Here is a 19,219-nt window from a genome sequence, read left to right as displayed (position 1 = left end):
ACGGTGCACTCTGGCCCAGATGCTACGCTTTTTCCATGGTCTTCACAACCTGCAGATTGCCTCAGGTGCCTACACCACAAAGGTCCTGGGTTTCAAGCACAAAATGGGGCGGCCATTTGGGCAGACACCAAGCTAGCTACAAGAGATTCTTTTCATACCCCAGTGGTGCCTGGAACACCAGCGAGACAGAACCATTCACCCACCCTGGAAAGGTGGCTGAAGCCAGGGAGCCAAGTGGTCTAGCTTAGGGGATCCCACCACCATGGAGCCCAGCAAGCTAAGATCCACTGGCTTGAAAATTCTCACTGACAGCACAGCAGTATGAAGTCGACCTGGGATGCTCAAGCTTGGTTGGGGGGAGGGGCGTCTGCCATTACTGAGGCTTGAGTAGACGGTTTTCCCCTCACAGTGTAAACAGAGCTGCTGGAAAGTTCAAACTGGGCAGAGGCCACCGCAGCTCAGCAAAGCCGGTGTAGCCAGACTGCCTCTCTAGATTCCACCTCTCTGGACAGGGCATCTCTGAAAGAAAGGCAGCAGCCTTAGTCAGGGACTTATAGATGAAACTCCTATCTCCCTGGGACAGAGTACCTGGGTGAAGGGGCAGCTGTGGGCACAGCTTCATCAGACTTAAACGTTCCTGCCTGCCGGCTCTGAAGGGAGCAGCAGATCTCCCAGCACAGCAGTCGAGCTCTGCTAAGGGACAGACTATTTCCTCAAGTGGGTCCCTGACCCCACACCTCCCAGCAAGGGTCGACAGACACCTCATACAGGAGAGCTCCAGCTGGCATCTGGCAGGTGCCCCTCTGAAAAAAGCTTCCAGAGGAAGGAACAGACACAATCTTTGCTATTCTGCAGTCTCTGCTGGTGATACTCAGGCAAACAGGATCTGGAGTGGACCTCCAGCAAACTCCAGCAGAGCTGCAGCAGAGGGGCTTGTTAGAAGGAAAACTAACAAACAGAAAGGAATAGCATCAATATCAACAAAAGGGACATTCACACAAAAACCCCATCTGAAGGTCATCAGCATCAAAAACCAAAGGTAGATAAATCCACAAAGATGAGGAAAAACCAGCACAAAAAGGCTGAAAATTCCAAAAACCAGAATGCCTCTTCCCCTCCAAAGGATCACAACTCCTCGCCAGCAAGGGAACAAAGCTGGATGGAGAATGAGTTTGACGAATTGACAGAAGTAGGCTTCAGAAAGTGGTTAAAAACAAACTCTTCCAAGCTAAAGAAGCATGTTCTAACTCAATGCAAGGAAGTTAAGAACCTTGAAAAAAAGGTTAAAGGAATTCCTAACTAGAATAACCAGTTTAGAGAAGAACATAAATGACCTGACGGAGCTGAAACACATAGCATGAGAACTTCGTGAAGCATATACAAGTATCAATAGCCAAATCCATCAAGTGGGAGAAAGGATATCAGAGATTGAAGATCAACTTAATGAAATAGTATGAAGACAAGATTAGAGAAGGAAGAATGAAAAAGAATGAACAAAGCCTCCAAGAAATATAGGACTATGTGAAAAGACCAAACCTATGTTTGATTGATGTACCTGAAAGTAACAGGGAGAATGGAACCAAGTTGAAAAACACTCTTTAGGATATTATCCAGGAGAACTTCCCCAACCTTGTAAGAGAGGCCAACATTCATATCCAGGAAATACAGAAAACACCACAAAGATACTCCTTGAGAAGACCAACCTCAAGATATATAATCGTCAGATTCACCAAGGTTGAAATGAAGGAAAAAATGGTAAGGGCAGCCAGAGAGAAAGGTTGGGTTACCCATAAATGGAAGCCGATCAGACTAACAGCAAATATCTCTGCAGAAACCCTACAAGCCAGAAGAGAGTTGGGGGCAATATTCAACATCCTTAAGAAAAGAATTTTCAACCCAGAATTTCATATCCAGCCAAATTAAGCTTCTTAAGTGAAGGAGAAATAAAATCCTTTACAGACAAGCAAATGCTGAGAGATTCTGTCACCATCAGGCCTGCCTTACAAGAGCTCCTGAAGGGAGCACTAAATATGGAAAGGAACAATTGGTACCAGCCACTGAAAAAACATACCAAATTGTAAAGACCATCGACACTATGAAGAAACTGCATCAACTAATGGGCAAAATAACCAGCTGACATCATAATGACAGGATCAAATTCACACATAACAATATTAACCTTAAAGGTAAATGGGCTAAATGCACCAATCAAAAGACACAGACTGGCAAATTGGATAGAGTCAAAATTGGATAGAGTCAAGACCCATCGGTGTGCTGTATTCAGGAGACAGCATGCAAAGACATCTCACATGCAAAGACACATATAGGCTCAAAATAATGGGATGGAGGAATAGTTACTAAAAAAATGGAAAGCAAAAAAAAAAAGCACGGGTTGTAATCCTAGTCTCTGATAAAGATCAAAAAAGACAAAGAAAGGCATTACATAAAGGTAAAGGGGTCAATGCAACAAGAAGAGCTAACTATCTTAAATTTGTATGCACCCAATACAGGAGCACCTAGATTTATAAGGCAAGTTCTTAGAGACCTACAAGGAGACTTAGACTCTCGCACAATAATAGTGGGATAATTTAACACCCCATTGTCAATATTAGACAAATCAACGAGGCAGAAAATTAACAAGGATATTCAGGACTTGAATGCAGCTCTGGACCAAGTGGACCTAATAGACATCTACAGAACTTTCCACCCCAAATCAGCAGAATATACATTCTTCTTAACACCACATAGCACTTATTCTAAAATTGACCACATAATTGGAAGTAAAACACTCCTCAGCAAACGCAAAAGAATGGAAATCATAACAAACAGTCTTTCAGACCACAGTGCAATCAAATTAGAATGCAGGATTTAAAAACTTACTCAAAACCAAAGAACTACATAGATACTGAACAACCTGCTCCTAAATGACTACTGGGTAAATAACAAAATTAAGGCAGAAATAAATCAGTTATTTGAAATCGAGGAGAACAAAGACACAATATACCAGAATCTCTGGGAGACAGCTAAAGCAGTGGTTAGAGGGAAATTTATAGCGCTAAATGCCCACGGGAGAAAGTGAAAAAGATCTAAAATCAACATCCTGACATCATAATTAAAAGAACTAGAGAAGCAAGAGTAAACAATTTCAAAAGATAGCAGAAGACAAGAAATAACTAAGATGAGAGCAGAACTGAAGGATAGATACACGAAAAACCCTTCAAAAATCACAGAAGCCAGGAGCTGGTTTTTTTGAAAAGGTTAACAAAATAGATAGACTGCTAGTCAGACTAATAAAGAGGAAAAGAAAAAAGAATCAAATAGACACAATAAAAAATGAAGAACGGGATATCACCACTGATCCCACAGAAATACAGACTACCATCAGAGAATACTATAAACACCTCTATGCAAATAAACTTGAAAATCTAGAAAAAAATGGTTAAATTCTGGACACATACACCCTCCAAGACTAAACCAGGAAGAAGTCAAATCCCTGAATAGACCAATAACAAGTGCTGAAATTGAGGCAGTAATTAATAGCCTACCAACCAAAAAAAGCCCAGGACCAGACAGATTCACAGCTGAATTCTACCAGAGGTACAGAGGGGCTGGTATCATTCCTTCTGAAACTATTCCAGACAATAGAAAAAGAGGGATTCCTTCCTTACTCATTTTATGGGGCCAGCATCATACTGATACTAAAACCTGGCAGAGACACAGCGTAAAAAGAAAATTTCAGGGCAGTATCCCTGATGAACATCAATGTAAAAATCCTCAATAAAATACTGGCAAACCGAATCCAACAGCACATCAAAAAGCTTATCTACCTTGACCAAGTTCGCTTCATCCCTGGGATGCAAGGTTGGTTCAGCATATGCAAATCAATAAATGTAACCCATCACAGAAACAGAACCAATGACAAAAACCACATGATTATCTCAATAGATGCAGAAAAGGCCTTCGATAAAATTCAACACCCGTTCATGCTAAAAACTCTCAATAAACTGGCACTGATGGAACGTATCTGAAAATAATAAGAGCTATTTATGACAGTTCCACAGTCAGTTCCATACTGAATGGGAAAAGCTGGAATAATTCCCTTTGAAAACCAGCAGAAGGCAAGGATGCCTTCTTTCACCACTCCTATTCAACAGAGTATTGGAAGTTCTGACCAGGGCAATCAGGCAAGAGAAAGAAATAAAGCATATTCAAATAAGAAGAGAAGAAGTCAAATTTTCTCTGTTTGCAGATGACATGATTGTATATTTAGAAAACCCCGTCATCTCAGTCCAAAATCTCCTTAAGCTGATAAGCAACTTCAGCAAAGTCTCAAGATACACAAAGTCAATGTGCAAATATCACAAGCATTTCTATATACCAATAATAGACAAACAGAGAGCCAAATCATGAGTGAACTCCCATTCACAACTGCTACAAAGAGAATAAAATACCTAGGAATGCAATTAAAAGGGATGCAAATGACCTCTTCAAGGACAACTACAAAACATGGCTGAAGGAAATAAGAGAGGACACAAACAAATAGAAAAACAAAACATTCCATGCTCATGGATAGGAAGAATCAATATTGTGAAAATGGCCATACTGCCCAAAGTAATTTATAGATTCAATGCTATTCCCATCAAACTACCTTTGACATTCTTCACAGAATTAGAAAAAACTACTTTAAATTTCATATGGAACCAAAAAAGAGCCCATAAAGCCAAGACAATCCTAAGCAAAAAGAACAACACTGGAGGCATCACACTACCTGACTTCAAACTATACTACAAGGCTACAGTAACCAATACAGCATGGTGCTGGTACCAAAACAAATATATAGACCAATGGAACAGAACAGAGGCCTCAGAAATAATGCCCCAAATCTACAACCATCTGATCTTCAACAAAAATAAGCCATGAGAAAAGGATTCTCTATTTAATAAACGGTGTTGGGAAAACTGGCTAGCCATATGCAGAAAACTGAAACTGGACCCCTTCCTTACACCTTATACAAAGATTAACTCAAGATGGATTAAAGACTTAAACGTAAGACCTAAAACCATAAAAACCATGGAAGAAAACCTAGGTAATATCATTCAGGACATAGGCATGGGCAAAGACTTCATGACTAAAACACCAAAAGCAATGGCAACAAAAGCCAAAATTGACAAATGGGATCTAGTTAAGCTAAAGAGCTTCTGCACAGCAAAAGAAAATTATTACTAGAGTGAACAGGCAATCCACAGAATGGGGGAACATTTTTGCAATGTATCCATCTGATAAAGGGCTAATGTCCAGAATCTATAAAGAACTTAAATTTATGAGAAAATAACAAATAACTCCATCAAAAAATGGGCAAATGATATGAACAGTCACTTCTCAAAAGAAGACATTTATGCGGACAACAAACATATGAAAAAGAGCTCTTCATCACTCGTCATTGGAGAAATGTAAATCAAAACCACAATGAGATAACATCTCATGCCAGTTAGAATGGTGAGCATTAAAAAGTCAGGAAACAACAGATGCTGGAGAGGATGTGGAGAAATAGGAAAGCTTTTACACTGTTGGTGGGAGTGTAAATTAGTTCAACCATTGTGGAAGACAGTGTGGTGGTTCCTCAAGGATCTAGAACCAGAAACACCATTTGACCCAGCAATCCCATTACTGGTTATATATCCAAAGGATTCTAATCATTCAACTATAAAGACACATGCACAGATATGTTTATAGCAGCACTGTTCACAATAGCAAGACTTGCAACCAAACCAAATGCCCATCAGTAATAGACTGGATAAAGAAAATATGCCACATACACACCATGGAATACTATGCAGCCATAAAAAGGATGAGTTCATGTCCTTTGCAGGGATGAAGCTGGAAATCATCATTCTTAGCAAACTAACAGGAACAGAAAGCCAAACACCCCATGTTCTCACTCACATGTGGGAGCTGAACAATGAGAACACATAGACACAGGGAGGGGAACATCACCTACCAGGGCATGTCGAGATGGATAGAATTAGGAGAAACACCTAATGTAGATGACAGATTGATGGGTGCAGCAAACCACCATGCCACATGTATACCTACGTAACAAACCTTCATGTTCTGCACATGTATCCCAGAACTTAAAGTATAATTTTTTTTAAAAGTAGTTTAGGAAATGGAAGTGAATAGGTGTTTTGTTTCTAATTCATTTAAGTTAGAATGGGAATAAAGGTAATTTTTTCAAGTTTTATTATAAAGTGATTTCTTCTTTGATTATATTTACACTTAAAGATTTTAGTATTTCTTTTCAAATCCTTGAAATGGGGCTTTAACCATAAAAATATCTTCATTCTGTACAGTAGTCCCCACTTATCTGTGGTTTCAGTTTCCACAGTTTCAGTCACCCACTATTAACTGAGATCCTCAAAATATTAAATTGAAAATTCCAGAAATAACAACTCATGAGTTTTAGATTGCACGCTGTTCTGAGTAGTGTAAAGAAATCTTGTGCCATCTTGCTCCATCCCACTTAGGTTGTGCAGCACGTCCATATGATGCCACCTGCCAGTGAATTACATAACAACCATCTCTGTTATCAGATTGACTGTTGTGGTATCACAGTGCTCGTGTTCAAGTAACTTTTATTTTACTTAATTGTTCTATTTTTTATTAGTTATTATTGTTAATATCTTACTGTGCCTAACTTTTAAATTAAACTTTATCATAGGTATATATGTATAGGGTTCAGTGCTATCTGTGGTTTCAGGCATCCACTGGGGGTCTTAAAATGTATTCTCTGAATATAAGGGGAGACTACTGTATTATTATTTCTCATCATAAGAACTGATTAGCCTCAAATAGAGTATCTCTAAACCCACTATAATAATATACAGGTGGTACTCAGTTTGTTTTCTGATGCCTAATTCTAACCAGTACTTATAATAGTAAAAATGTTAAACAACAATAATGACAAACAACCGTATATTTAACCTAGAAGGGAAAGTAAGAAGGTGGCAACAACGTTTGGTAGTGTGCATGGACTAGATAAGAGTTGACTTCTTTGTATTCATGTGAACCCTATCTTTAAGGAGAAGGCTCCCTAGGGCACCTACATAAACCTCAAGTATGTTTAAAACAGTTCTAACTTAACCCTGTTGTCATATATAATTGATAGTGCTCTCTTTTACTCTCAAGAATTGTTCTAGTTTTGGCAAAAAATTGTATGTTACCTTATTCATACTTAAGCAGAGAGCTTCCCTTCAGTTTTTCAGCATGATTATCATTGCACCTTCTCTTTGAGCTATGTTTTAAATAGAGAATGACATGCATCCTTGAAACAAGATTTGGAAAATAACTCTTTTGCTTTATTTGAATGCAATCTTTCCTGATTCTAGAATTAATATTTGCTTATTATAGAAAATATAGAAAAGCATAAAGGGAAACAAAACATTGTTTTTGCATATACTCTCTATAACTACTGTATGTACTTTCCTTGAGCATAGATTTTCTATGAGAAAGTAAAATGTGTTGCCTGCAATGAATAAGATTTACTGATCTCTCTCATCTCCCTAACCTGTAATTGTTGCAGTTTCTGAAATCTCAGGCCATTAGACAACTTCTCTAATAAGAACTCCAGTGCTAGATAGCCTTGGTTAGAAATTCCATTTCTATCCCTTATTAGCCATTTACTTGTGACCTTGGACAAGTTATTTGATCTCTATGTGCTTCAGTTTCTTTATTTATAAAAGGAGGAAATAATAATACCTACATTTTAGGCTTGGTATGAGAATTAAATGAGTTTATACTTGCAAAGCACTGAGAGCAGTACTGGAACATGTGTTTGTTAAATAGATGATTAAATTTTAAATAAATTTACACTCACTCTGGTGATCCCACTGAGTTCCAGTGCTTTAAATATTATCATTATCATGCATATCACACAGTTTTATCTCAATCCAAACATTTTCCTGGAACTGGACTCATATTCAACTGTCTGTTCTACATCTCCACTTAGATGTCAAATAGGCATATCAGACTGTATACATTCCAAAGCAACACCTCATCTATCCTCTAAAATTACTCTTCCCATTGTCTACTGCAGTTCGGTAGCTGATAACTTCACTCTTCCACTTATAATAAAATCCTTGGAATCACCTTTTGGGTCACTCCATATTCAAGCTGTCAGCAAATTCTGTTGACTCTATAATTAAAACGTAACTGGAATCTCACTGATTCTCACTATTTTTCCACTACAACCCTGAAAGATACCCTTATCTCTTGCTTAAATTATTGTAAGAGCTTCTACTTTTGCCCACCCCCAAGTGGTTTACTCTTAAAATGTTAGAAAGAATTGTCTTTGAAAAATATAAGTGAGATCATGTCACTCCTTGACTAAAACTAAAACAAAAGAGAAAGACCTTTCAATGTCTTCCCATCTCACTCAGCAAAAAGTTAAAATCCTTATAATAAATCCCCAACCCTTTATTATCTAGCACCCTAGAAACCTCTATCCTAAAATGTTCTTCTGTTATCCACTTGGGCCACTCCTTAACCATCTTCAGGGCTTCGCTGAAATGTCATTTTTAAGCAAATCTTTCCTGACAATCCTTTTGAAAATCATCCTAACTACCTGAATGCATACCCAACTTCCCTGCCTCCATAATACATCAGCATCTAACGTTCTGTATATGTTGCTGGTCTGGAATTTTGCTTCTCTCTCTCCACTTGAATGCATTTTGCACATGAACCAGATTGTTTTCAGTGTCCTGCTGGGGCCAGTTCACACAGGCTCACAAGAGCTGAATATGCACAACTTTCCAACTCAAAGTTTAATGATGCCAAGTTGGTAACTTAAAATCTGTCATGATCAGAGTATTTATGTTACAGAAATGTGCAAATACTGCAGATAGACCCCCTTCCCATTTTTTCTCCTCCCCGGCCAGTGGTTGAACATTTACCAGCACACCATTGGAATTGTCTCCTGTTTACTGCTGTACTGCAGAACTCACAATAGTATCTGACATAGGGTGGGTGTATTAGGCAGTTCTTGTGATGCTATAAAGAAATACTTGAGGCTGGGTAACTTATAGAGAAAAGAGGTTTAACTGGCTCATGGTTCTGCAGACACTACAAGAAATGCGGCGCAGGCATCTGCTTCTGGTGAGGGACTCAGGAAGCTTACAATTATGGTAGAAAGCAAGGGAGGAGCCGGCATCTCACACGGCCAGGGTGAGAGCAAGAGAGAAAGCAGGGAAGGTGCCACACACTTCTAAGCAACCAGATCTCACGAGAACTCACTCACTATAGTGAGGACAACACCAAGCCACAAGGGATCCACCTCCACGACCCAAACACCTCCCACCAGGCCCCACCTCCAGCACTGGGGTTTACATTTTAACATGAGATTTGAAGGGGACAAATATCCAAACCATATCAGTAGGCTCTCATCAAACATTTGCAGAACGAATAAATGAATCATATATGTTTTGCTTATGTATCAGTTGCAACAGTGATCCTGCTGTGGTGTAAAACGAGTAGGCCTGAATTTTTAGGTTAAATATCTGGGCCCTAGCACTTGCAAGCTGTATGACTGTGAGCTATTTCCTTAGCCTTCATTATCCTAGCCATTTAGTTGCCATTAACACTTAAAAAACATACCAACTGACCTAAAACCATAAAAACCCTAGAAGAAAACCTAGGCAATACCATTCAGGACATAGGCATGGGCAAGGACTTCATGTCTGAAACACCAAAAGCAATGGCAACAAAAGACAAAATTGACAAATGGGATCTAATTAAACTAAAGAGCTTTTGCACAGCAAAAGAAACTACCATCAGAATGAACAGGCAACCTACAGAATGGGAGAAAATTTTTGCAATCTACTCATCTGACAAAGGGCTAATATCCAGAATCTACAATGAACTCCAACAAATTTACAAGAAAAAAACAACCCCATCAAAAAGTGGGTGAAGGATATGAACAGACATTTCTCAAAAGAAGACATTTATGCAGCCAAAAGACACATGAAAAAATGCTCATCATCTCTGGCCATCAGAGAAATGCAAATCAAAACCACAATGAGATACCATCTCACACCAGTTAGAATGGCAATCATGAAAACGTCAGGAAACAACAAGTGCTGGAGAGGATGTGGAGAAATAGGAACAGTTTTACACTGTTGGTGGGACTGTAAACTAGTTCAACCGTTGTGGAAGTCAGTGTGGCGATTCCTCAGGGATCTAGAACTAGAAATACCATTTGACCCAGCCATCCCATTACTGGGTATATACCCAAAGGACTATAAATCATGCTGCTATAAAGACACATGCACATGTATGTTTATTGCGGCGCTATTCACAATAGCAAAGACTTGGAACCAAGACAAATGTCCAACAATGATAGACTGTATTAAGAAAATGTGGCACATATACACCATGGAATACTATGCAGCCATAAAAAATGATGAGTTCATGTCCTTTGTAGGGACATGGATGAAGCTGGAAACCATCATTCTCAGCAAATGAATCGCAAGGACAAAAAACCAAACACCGCATATTCTCACTCATAGGTGGGAATTGAACAATGAGAACACATGGACACAGGAAGAGGAACATCACACACCGGGGCCTGCTGTGGGGTGGGGGAAGCGGGGAGGGATAGCTTTTGGAGATATACCTAATGTTAAATGACAAGTTACTGGGTGCAGCACACCAACATGGCACATGTATACATATGTAACAAACCTGCATGTTGTGCACATGTACCGTAAAACTTAAAGTATAATAATAATAATAAAAAATACCAACCAAAACCAAAATCTAAGTTAATGTTTTACATATTTCAAGATTAAATCTGAACCTCAAAAACAATTATCAATTAACACAACCTAAAAATTTCAGCCATTTTTTAAAATACAGAAAGTCTTTGTGTAGGTTGTAGTTATTTTTCAATTCAACTTTCTACATTTGTGTGCAGATACAGAATGTTTATTTTTAATGAGAGTTCTTTTAAAGCAAAGGAATAAAAAGAAGTGAAGCATGAACTTTCTTAATGACTGGATTTTCTTGCTTACTATGAGCTTTTAATACATAGAAAATATGCATGCATATAACGTTTTTAAAAAATCTAGAAATAGCATAGTAAGAATATTTCCGTTTGTGACTGGACATTTTATTTACTTCCTATGTAGAATTTTCTCTGATAATAACATTTATTTTTATTTTTCTTATAACTCTGTGCCTCATTCACTTCTCTAGCAATTTAAAGAAAACATTGTATTTATTTTTAGAGGCAGAATGATCTATTGGGGTTTTCTTTCTAACTATGCTCCTTGGAAGCTTCTCATTTCCTGGGGCATCTCACACATCCTTTATGTGCTATGGTGTTTAAGCTTATCGCCAGCTTGGCTAAGGCTACTCTCAACTTTTTGCCCAACAGACAATACTCAAAGACCTTAAAAAACTTGTCAAAAATTAATTAATGATTAACTATGTCCAGAATTCCAGTCTCTTGAGCCTTAGTCCATGGGGTTTTCAATTATATCATATTTCTAAGTTTTTCACTATTGTCTGCAAGAAATCAGAGAAATACGGAAAATGAAATTGCTGAATAGTATTTGTTAACAGAAAATAGGTACATTATCTATAATAGTTTTTATTATTATTATTATTATTATTATTATTATTATTATACTTTAGGTTTTATGGTACATGTGTGCAATGTGCAGGTAAGTTACATATGTATACATGTGCCATGCTGGTACGCTGCACCCACCAACTCGTCATCTAGCATTAGGTATATCTCCCAATGCTATCCCTCCCCCCTCCCCCCACCCCACAACAGTCCCCAGAGTGTGATGTTCCCCTTCCTGTGTCCATGTGTTCTCATTGTTCAATTCCCACCTATGAGTGAGAATATGCAGTGTTTGGTTTTTTGTTCTTGCGATAGTTTACTGAGAATGATGATTTCCAATTTCATCCATGTCCCTACAAAGGACGTGAACTCATCATTTTTTATGGCTGCATAGTATTCCATGGTGTATATGTGCCACATTTTCTTAATCCAGTCTATCATTGTTGGACATTTGGGTTGGTTCCAAGTCTTTGCTATTGTGAATAATGCCGCAATAAACATACGTGTGCATGTGTCTTTATAGCAGCATGATTTATAGTCCTTTGGGTATATACCCAGTAATGGGATGGCTGGGTCGAATGGAATTTCTAGTTCTAAATCCCTGAGGAATCGCCACACTGACTTCCACAAGGGTTGAACTAGTTTACAGTCCCACCAACAGTGTAAAAGTGTTCCTATTTCTCCACATCCTCTCCAGCACCTGTTGTTTCCTGACTTTTTAATGATTGCCATTCTAACTGGTGTGAGATGGTATCTCATTGTGGTTTTGATTTGCATTTCTCTGATGGCCAGTGATGGTGAGCATTTTTTCATGTGTTTTTTTGGCTGCATAAATGTCTTCTTTTGAGAAGTGTCTGTTCATGTCCTTCGCCCACTTTTTGATGGGGTTGTTTGTTTTTTTCTTGTAAATTTGTTGGAGTTCATTGTAGATTCTGGATATTAGCCCTTTGTCAGATGAGTAGGTTGCGAAAATTTTCTCCCATTTTGTAGGTTGCCTGTTCACTCTGATGGTAGTTTCTTTTGCTGTGCAGAAGCTCTTGAGTTTAATTAGATCCCATTTGTCAATTTTGGCTTTTGTTGCCATTGCTTTTGGTGTTTTAGACATGAAGTCCTTGCCCATGCCTATGTCCTGAATGGTAATGCCTAGGTTTTCTTCTAGGGTTTTTATGGTTTTAGGTCTAACATTTAAGTCTTTAATCCATCTTGAATTGATTTTTGTATAAGGTGTAAGGAAGGGATCCAGTTTCAGCTTTCTACATATGGCTAACCAGTTTTCCCAGCACCATTTATTAAATAGGGAATCCTTTCCCCATTTCTTGTTTTTGTCAGGTTTGTCAAAGATCAGATAGTTGTAGATATGTGGCATTATTTCTGACGGCTCTGTTCTGTTCCATTGATCTATATCTCTGTTTTGGTACCAGTACCATGCTGTTTTGGTTACTGTAGCCTTGTAGTATAGTTTGAAGTCATCTATAATAGTTTTTACCTTAATTCTTAACTGAATTATTTGAAGAATATGGGATCCACTGACTTTTTTTAAAAAGTTACTTTTATTTTATTTTTTTAACCCAACCAAGTAGCTTTTGAAGGCAAGAGGTTTCTTGTTATAGTCTCAGGAGAAATTTTTCTTTGTAATGTTGGACAATAAAAGAATAATCTTTAGTTTGCACTGGTATTAATTCAATAATTACAAAAATATAAACCTACAGGAAATATAAAGTGCAAAATTCTTGATTCTCCTGAGCAATAGGTAAGTAGTCTTAGCCCTCTTTTCTCAATTGAACAGAGGTACAGAACTGTTACATTTCACTCTATGAATTTAAAAAAACTCATGAAAGTGTTCTTTTTGGAACTTTGTTGTACTGAACAGATTATTCAGGATTTTAACCAGGGGATATATTCACAGAGAAATAATATGTGTTGTGGCCCCCCAACTCCTACACACTCACTGGTGTCTACAGCACTTATTGCATTCTTTGTGCATTACTACTAAGTTTACAGATTTGTTTTCCCCATTCAGTGGTATATCTCAGGGTCAGGACCAGGGCATCTTCCTCCTTAACTCCCAGGCCTAGAAGTTTATCTTACTCCAGAAAATATTGAATGAAAGAGGGAAAATGAGAACCCAGCAGAAAAACACCATTTCCTAAGTAGAAATGTGTTTGCTTGCTTTTCAAAATCAAATCAATTTTTCAACATCCTCATATCCTACAAGTGTATGTTAATAGATTTAATTATGTTTTCGTTATTTTCCTAATCATGAATCAGTATTTACCTAACATTTATCTAACATTTATCAACTTAGTGTCCTCTGTAAACATTTACCGATGATTTAGTTATGAATAATTTTAAATTATTTCCTGATTTTGAGAAAGCCTGTGACACAGAGGGTACAAATTAATTAATCAACAAATCATAAATTTAAGCAGCACTAGAAGTAAAAGGGACTGAGCTAAGACTGGCCTTCCTTTTTCTTATGACACAAAAACTCCTTTTTGCTCCTTATCTACTCATTGACTGATTATTGGTTTTACCATTCATCGATTCAACACATATTTTTAAGAGTTTTTGGTAATTTTTCTAATTTATTAGTTTAATATCCATCCCATTTAAAAATTTAATTTACTTAAAAAAATTGACATATAACAATCATACATGTTTATGGAGGTATATAGTGATGTTTTGATATATATAATGTATAGTAATCACATCAGGGTGATTAACATATCCATCATCTCAAACATTTATCATTTCTTTGTTTTGGGAACATTCAATATCCTCCTTCTAACTATTTGAAATTTCTAATATAAACTATAGTCACCCTACAGTGCTATAGAACACCGTATTATATTCTTCCTGTCAAGCTCTAATTTTATACCTTTAACAATCTCTTTTTTCCCCCAACCCTTACCCATCTCAGCCTCCAGTATCCTCTGTTCTACTTTTTACTTCTATGAGATCAACTTTTTTTAGCTTCTATATATGAATGAGAACATGTGGTGTTTAACTTCCTGTTCTTGTCTTATTTCACTTAACATAATGTCTTCCAGTTCCATTCATGGTGCTGAGAATGACAGGATTTCATTTCTCTTTTATGGCTCAGTAGTATTCCATTGAGTGTATATACCTAATTTGCTTTATCTAGTCATCTGTTGTTGGACACCTAAGGTTGATTCCATGTCTTGGCTATTGTGAATAGTGCAGTAAACATGAGGGTGCACATATCTCTTTGATATACTAATTTTCTTCTTTTTTTTTTTCTGATGAACACCCAGTAGTGGGATTGCTGGATCATATGGTAGTTCTATCTGTAGTTTTTTGAAGAACCTATATACTGTTCTCCATAGTGGTTATACTAGTTTACTTTCCCACCAACAATGTATAAGAGCTTCCTTTTCTCCACATCTCACCAACATTTATTATTTTTTGTCCTTTTTATAATAGTCATTCTAACCGGGGTAGGATAACACATCAATGTGGTTTTGATTTGTAGTTCCCTGATGATCAGTGATGTTGAGTGATGTTTTCATGTATTTGTTGGCCATTTGTATGTCTTGTTTTGAGACATGTCTGTTCAGATCATTTGTTTATTTTATAATCCAGATTTTGTTGTTGTTATTGAGATATTTGAGCTCCTTGTATATTTAGGATATTAATTCCCTTTGGAATGAGTAGTTTGAAAATATGTTCTCCCATTCTGTAGGTTGTATTTTCACTTTGTTGATTGTTTCCTTTGCTGTGCAAAAGCTTTTTAGTTTGATACAATCCAATTTTTTTTTGTTTTGTTTTGTTGCTTCTGCTTTTGAGGTCTTATTTTCATAAAATCTTTGTCCAGAACAATGTCCCAAAGCATATTCCCTATGTCTTCTTCTAGTAGTTTTATAGTTTTAGGTCTTACATTTAAGTATTTAATCTATCTTGAGTTGTATTTTGTTTATTGTGAGAGATATAGTTTCATTCTTCTTCATATGGATAACCATTTAGCATCATTTATTGAAGAAAGTTTCCCTTCCCCAATGTATGTTCTTGGTAGCTTTGTCAAAAGGTAGTTGGCTGTAGACATGTAAATTAATTTCTGGGTTTTCTAATCTGTTCTGTTGGCCTATGTGTCTGTTTTTATGTCAGTGCCATGCTGTTTTGGTTACTATAGACTTGTAGTATATTTTGAAGTCTGGTGGCGTAATATCTTTAGCTTTGTTCTTTTTGTTCAGGATTGCTTTGGCTATTTGGGGCCTTTTGTGGTTCCATACAAATTTTTGGATTTTTTTTCCTGGGAAGAATGTCGTTGGTATTTTGGTAGGCATTACAATGAATGTGTAGGTTGCTTTGGTTAGTATGGTCATTTAACAATATTAATTCTTCTGATCCATAAGCATGAGATATCTTTTCATTTGTATCCTTTTTAATTTCTTTCATCAGTGTTTTATAGTTTTCCTTGTATAAGTCTTTCACCTCCTTGGTTAAATTTATTCCTAGGTATTTTATTTTTTGTGTACTATTGTAAATGGAATTGACTTCTTGATTTCTTTTCTTTTCTTTCTTTTTTTATTTTTATTTTTTGAGATGGAGTCACTCTGTCGCCCAGGCTGGAGTGCAGTGGTGTGACCTTAGCTCACTGCAACCTCCACTTCCTGGGTTCAAGTGATTCTTCTGCCTCAGTATACTGGGTAGCTGGGACTACAGGTGCTGACCACCACGTCTGGCTAATTTTTTGTATTTTTAGTAGAGACAAGGTTTCATTGTGTTAGCCAGGATGGTCTCAATCTCCTGACCTTGTGATGTGCCCGCCTCAGCCTCCCAAAGTGCTGGGATTATAAGCGTGAGCCACCACACCCAGCAAACTTCTTGATTTCTTTTTTAGCTACTTTGTTGTTCGTGTGTAGAAATGCTACTGATTTTTGTTTGTTGATTTTTGCATTCTGCAATTTTATTGAATTTGTTTTGTTAGTTCTAAGGGTTTTTTAGTAGAGTCTTTAGGTTTTTCTATATATGAGCTAATGCCATCTGCAAACAGGGACAACTTGACTTCTTCTTTTCCACTTTGGATGCCCTTTACTTATTTCTCATGTCTAATTGCTTTGACCAGTTCTTCCAGTACTATGTTGAATAATAGTGGAGAGAGTGGGCTGTCTTGTTCCACTTCTTAGAGGAAAAGCTTTAAGGTTTTCCCTATTCAGTATGATGTTAGCTATGGGTTTATCATAAATGGCCTTTGTTGCAAGACATCTTACTGAGTACCTATAATATGTACTTGTAATTTGTGTAATATAAACTAGAGATACAGCATGATGTGGTTACTCTCCTAAAAAACATGCTGTTTACTCTCAATCACGGTAGGGAGTGGTTAGGCTTATAAACATAAAAAAAAACCTACTCCTTAGAGTTTAAGACTTCAGAGATAAGCAATAATGAGTCACCAAACATCCAACCAACCAAAACCCCTCACTACTTATTGAATACTTACTGTGTGTGAAAAATTTATTAAGGTTTTACCTCATTTTATCTTTATAATACCACTTAAACTACATTTAACTGAGAACAAAAAAACTATGATTAAATGCAAAGGAACCTAAGATGCTTTCGGACCAGTAGGGGGAAAAAGGTTTTTACACAAATTCCAAAATATGGTGGTGGTATTTAAGGTCCAAAAATACTACTGGAGATAAGAAAAAAAATAGCAGTCTTAATGTAGTGTTTTTAGTGTCAAAATTACCCTTCAGTTAAAAACAATTCTTACTTTTTTTGGCATTTTACATTGTAAGATATGATAGCCAAGATTAAACATGTTGCCTTTTTTTAGTGAAAGCAATGTCTTTTAAATAAATATGAAATATTATTAGATGACTTGATTAGTTAATTAAAATACATTTTATTCCTCTGGATAATAAAAGCACTATATGTGTATATATAATAATATCTACCCTTTAGCAAAATTACTGATCACTTGATTTACTATTATTTTTTGGCACAGTGTTTTTCAATCTTTGGAAATTTCAGGATAATTTGCTAATGTTTTATGGGGTGCAGTAACCTTTAAGAGCCCTTTATAAACCTGGAAACTAGTAAACAAGGGAATTTATAAAAAGAAGTGTCTGGAGTATCCATGGAGCGGTTTCATTTTAAATGATATGTTCAAATTACTAGTATCTAGAGCATTTAAAAAACATCATTAAACTTGGTTCCAGAATTATATGGGTTTTTAAAAACAGCTCTCTTGATTTTAAGGCAATTTGAATTTAAAGTAACTTGCTCATTTCATTTGATGGGTCTATGACGTTTCTATTTCAAAGACTTTGAAAATATCCAATTAAAAATTTTATACTTCATTGGATGGCCATCCTAGGTGGAATAAAGACTTCTATACCAACATGAGAAGTAGAGCATCAAAGAAAAAGATGTTATGGCAGAGCAGGGCAAAGGAAAAACCTGCATAATGTAACAGGTAAACTGTAAACCATTTTAGGTGATCTGTGAAGCAAATGACATGGTTTGTATGGTTTAGGTTTTTGGAAGGACTGCCTGAACCCCCCAAAAACTCAATTTAGAGTCTTCACTTGATACACATATGGCTTAAGGGGACCAGCAGGTTGAACTGTGGATGTAGTTGAAGGTACTGGTGTTTCATAAATAAATGGCTGTGGTTTTGAGATATGAACCTATATATCCCTTTTTTTTAAGTGTACTTTTTTAAAAATTTATTATTATTATACTTTAGGTTTTAGGGTACATGTGCGCAATGTGCAGGTTAGTTACGTATGTATACATGTGCCATGCTGGTGTGCTGCACCCACTAACTCGTCATCTAGCATTAGGTATATCTCCCAATGCTATCCCTCCCCCCTCTCCCCACCCCACAACAGTCCCCAGAGTGTGATGTTCCCCTTCCTGTGTCCATGTGTTCTCATTGTTCAATTCCCATCTATGAGTGAGAATATGCGGTGTTTGGTTTTTTGTTCTTGCGATAGTTTACTGAGAATGATGATTTCCAATTTCATCCATGTCCCTACAAAGGACATGAACTCATCATTTTTTATAGCTGCATAGTCTTCCATGGTGTATATGTGCCACATTTTCTTAATACAGTCTATCATTGCTGGACATTTGGGTTGGTTCCAAGTCTTTGCTATTGTGAATAATGCCTCAATAAACATACATGTGCATGTGTCTTTATAGCAGCATGATTTATAGTCCTTTGGGTATATACCCAGTAATGGGATGGCTGGGTCAAATGGTATTTCTAGTTCTAGATCCCTGAGGAATCGCCACACTGACTTCCACAATGGTTGAACTAGTTTACAGTCCCACCAACAGTGTAAAACTGTTCCTATTTCTCCACATCCTCTCCAGCACCTGTTGTTTCCTGACTTTTTAATGATTGCCATTCTAACTGGTGTGAGATGGTATCTCATTGTGGTTTTGATTTGCATTTCTCTGATGGCCAGTGATGGTGAGCATTTTTTCATGTGTTTTTTGGCTGCATAAATGTCTTCTTTTGAGAAGTGTCTGTTCATGTCCTTTGCCCACTTTTTGATGGGGTTGTTTGCTTTTTTCTTGTAAATTTGTTGGAGTTCATTGTAGATTCTGGATATTAGCCCT

General features: G+C 37.0%; 1 protein-coding gene across 5 annotated transcripts in view; it reads left to right on the top strand.

Moving 5' to 3' along the window:
- MAPK10 (mitogen-activated protein kinase 10) overlaps window positions 1-19,219 on the top strand; it is a 336,739-nt gene that overhangs the window by 158,309 nt on the left and 159,211 nt on the right. The window lies entirely within an intron of this gene.

This window comes from Pongo pygmaeus, chromosome 3, assembly GCF_028885625.2.
Source record: "Pongo pygmaeus isolate AG05252 chromosome 3, NHGRI_mPonPyg2-v2.0_pri, whole genome shotgun sequence".
NCBI classification, from domain to species: domain Eukaryota; kingdom Metazoa; phylum Chordata; class Mammalia; order Primates; family Hominidae; genus Pongo; species Pongo pygmaeus.
The sequence above is the reverse complement of the archived record's forward strand: the minus strand, read 5'-3'. Positions and strand labels throughout refer to the sequence as shown.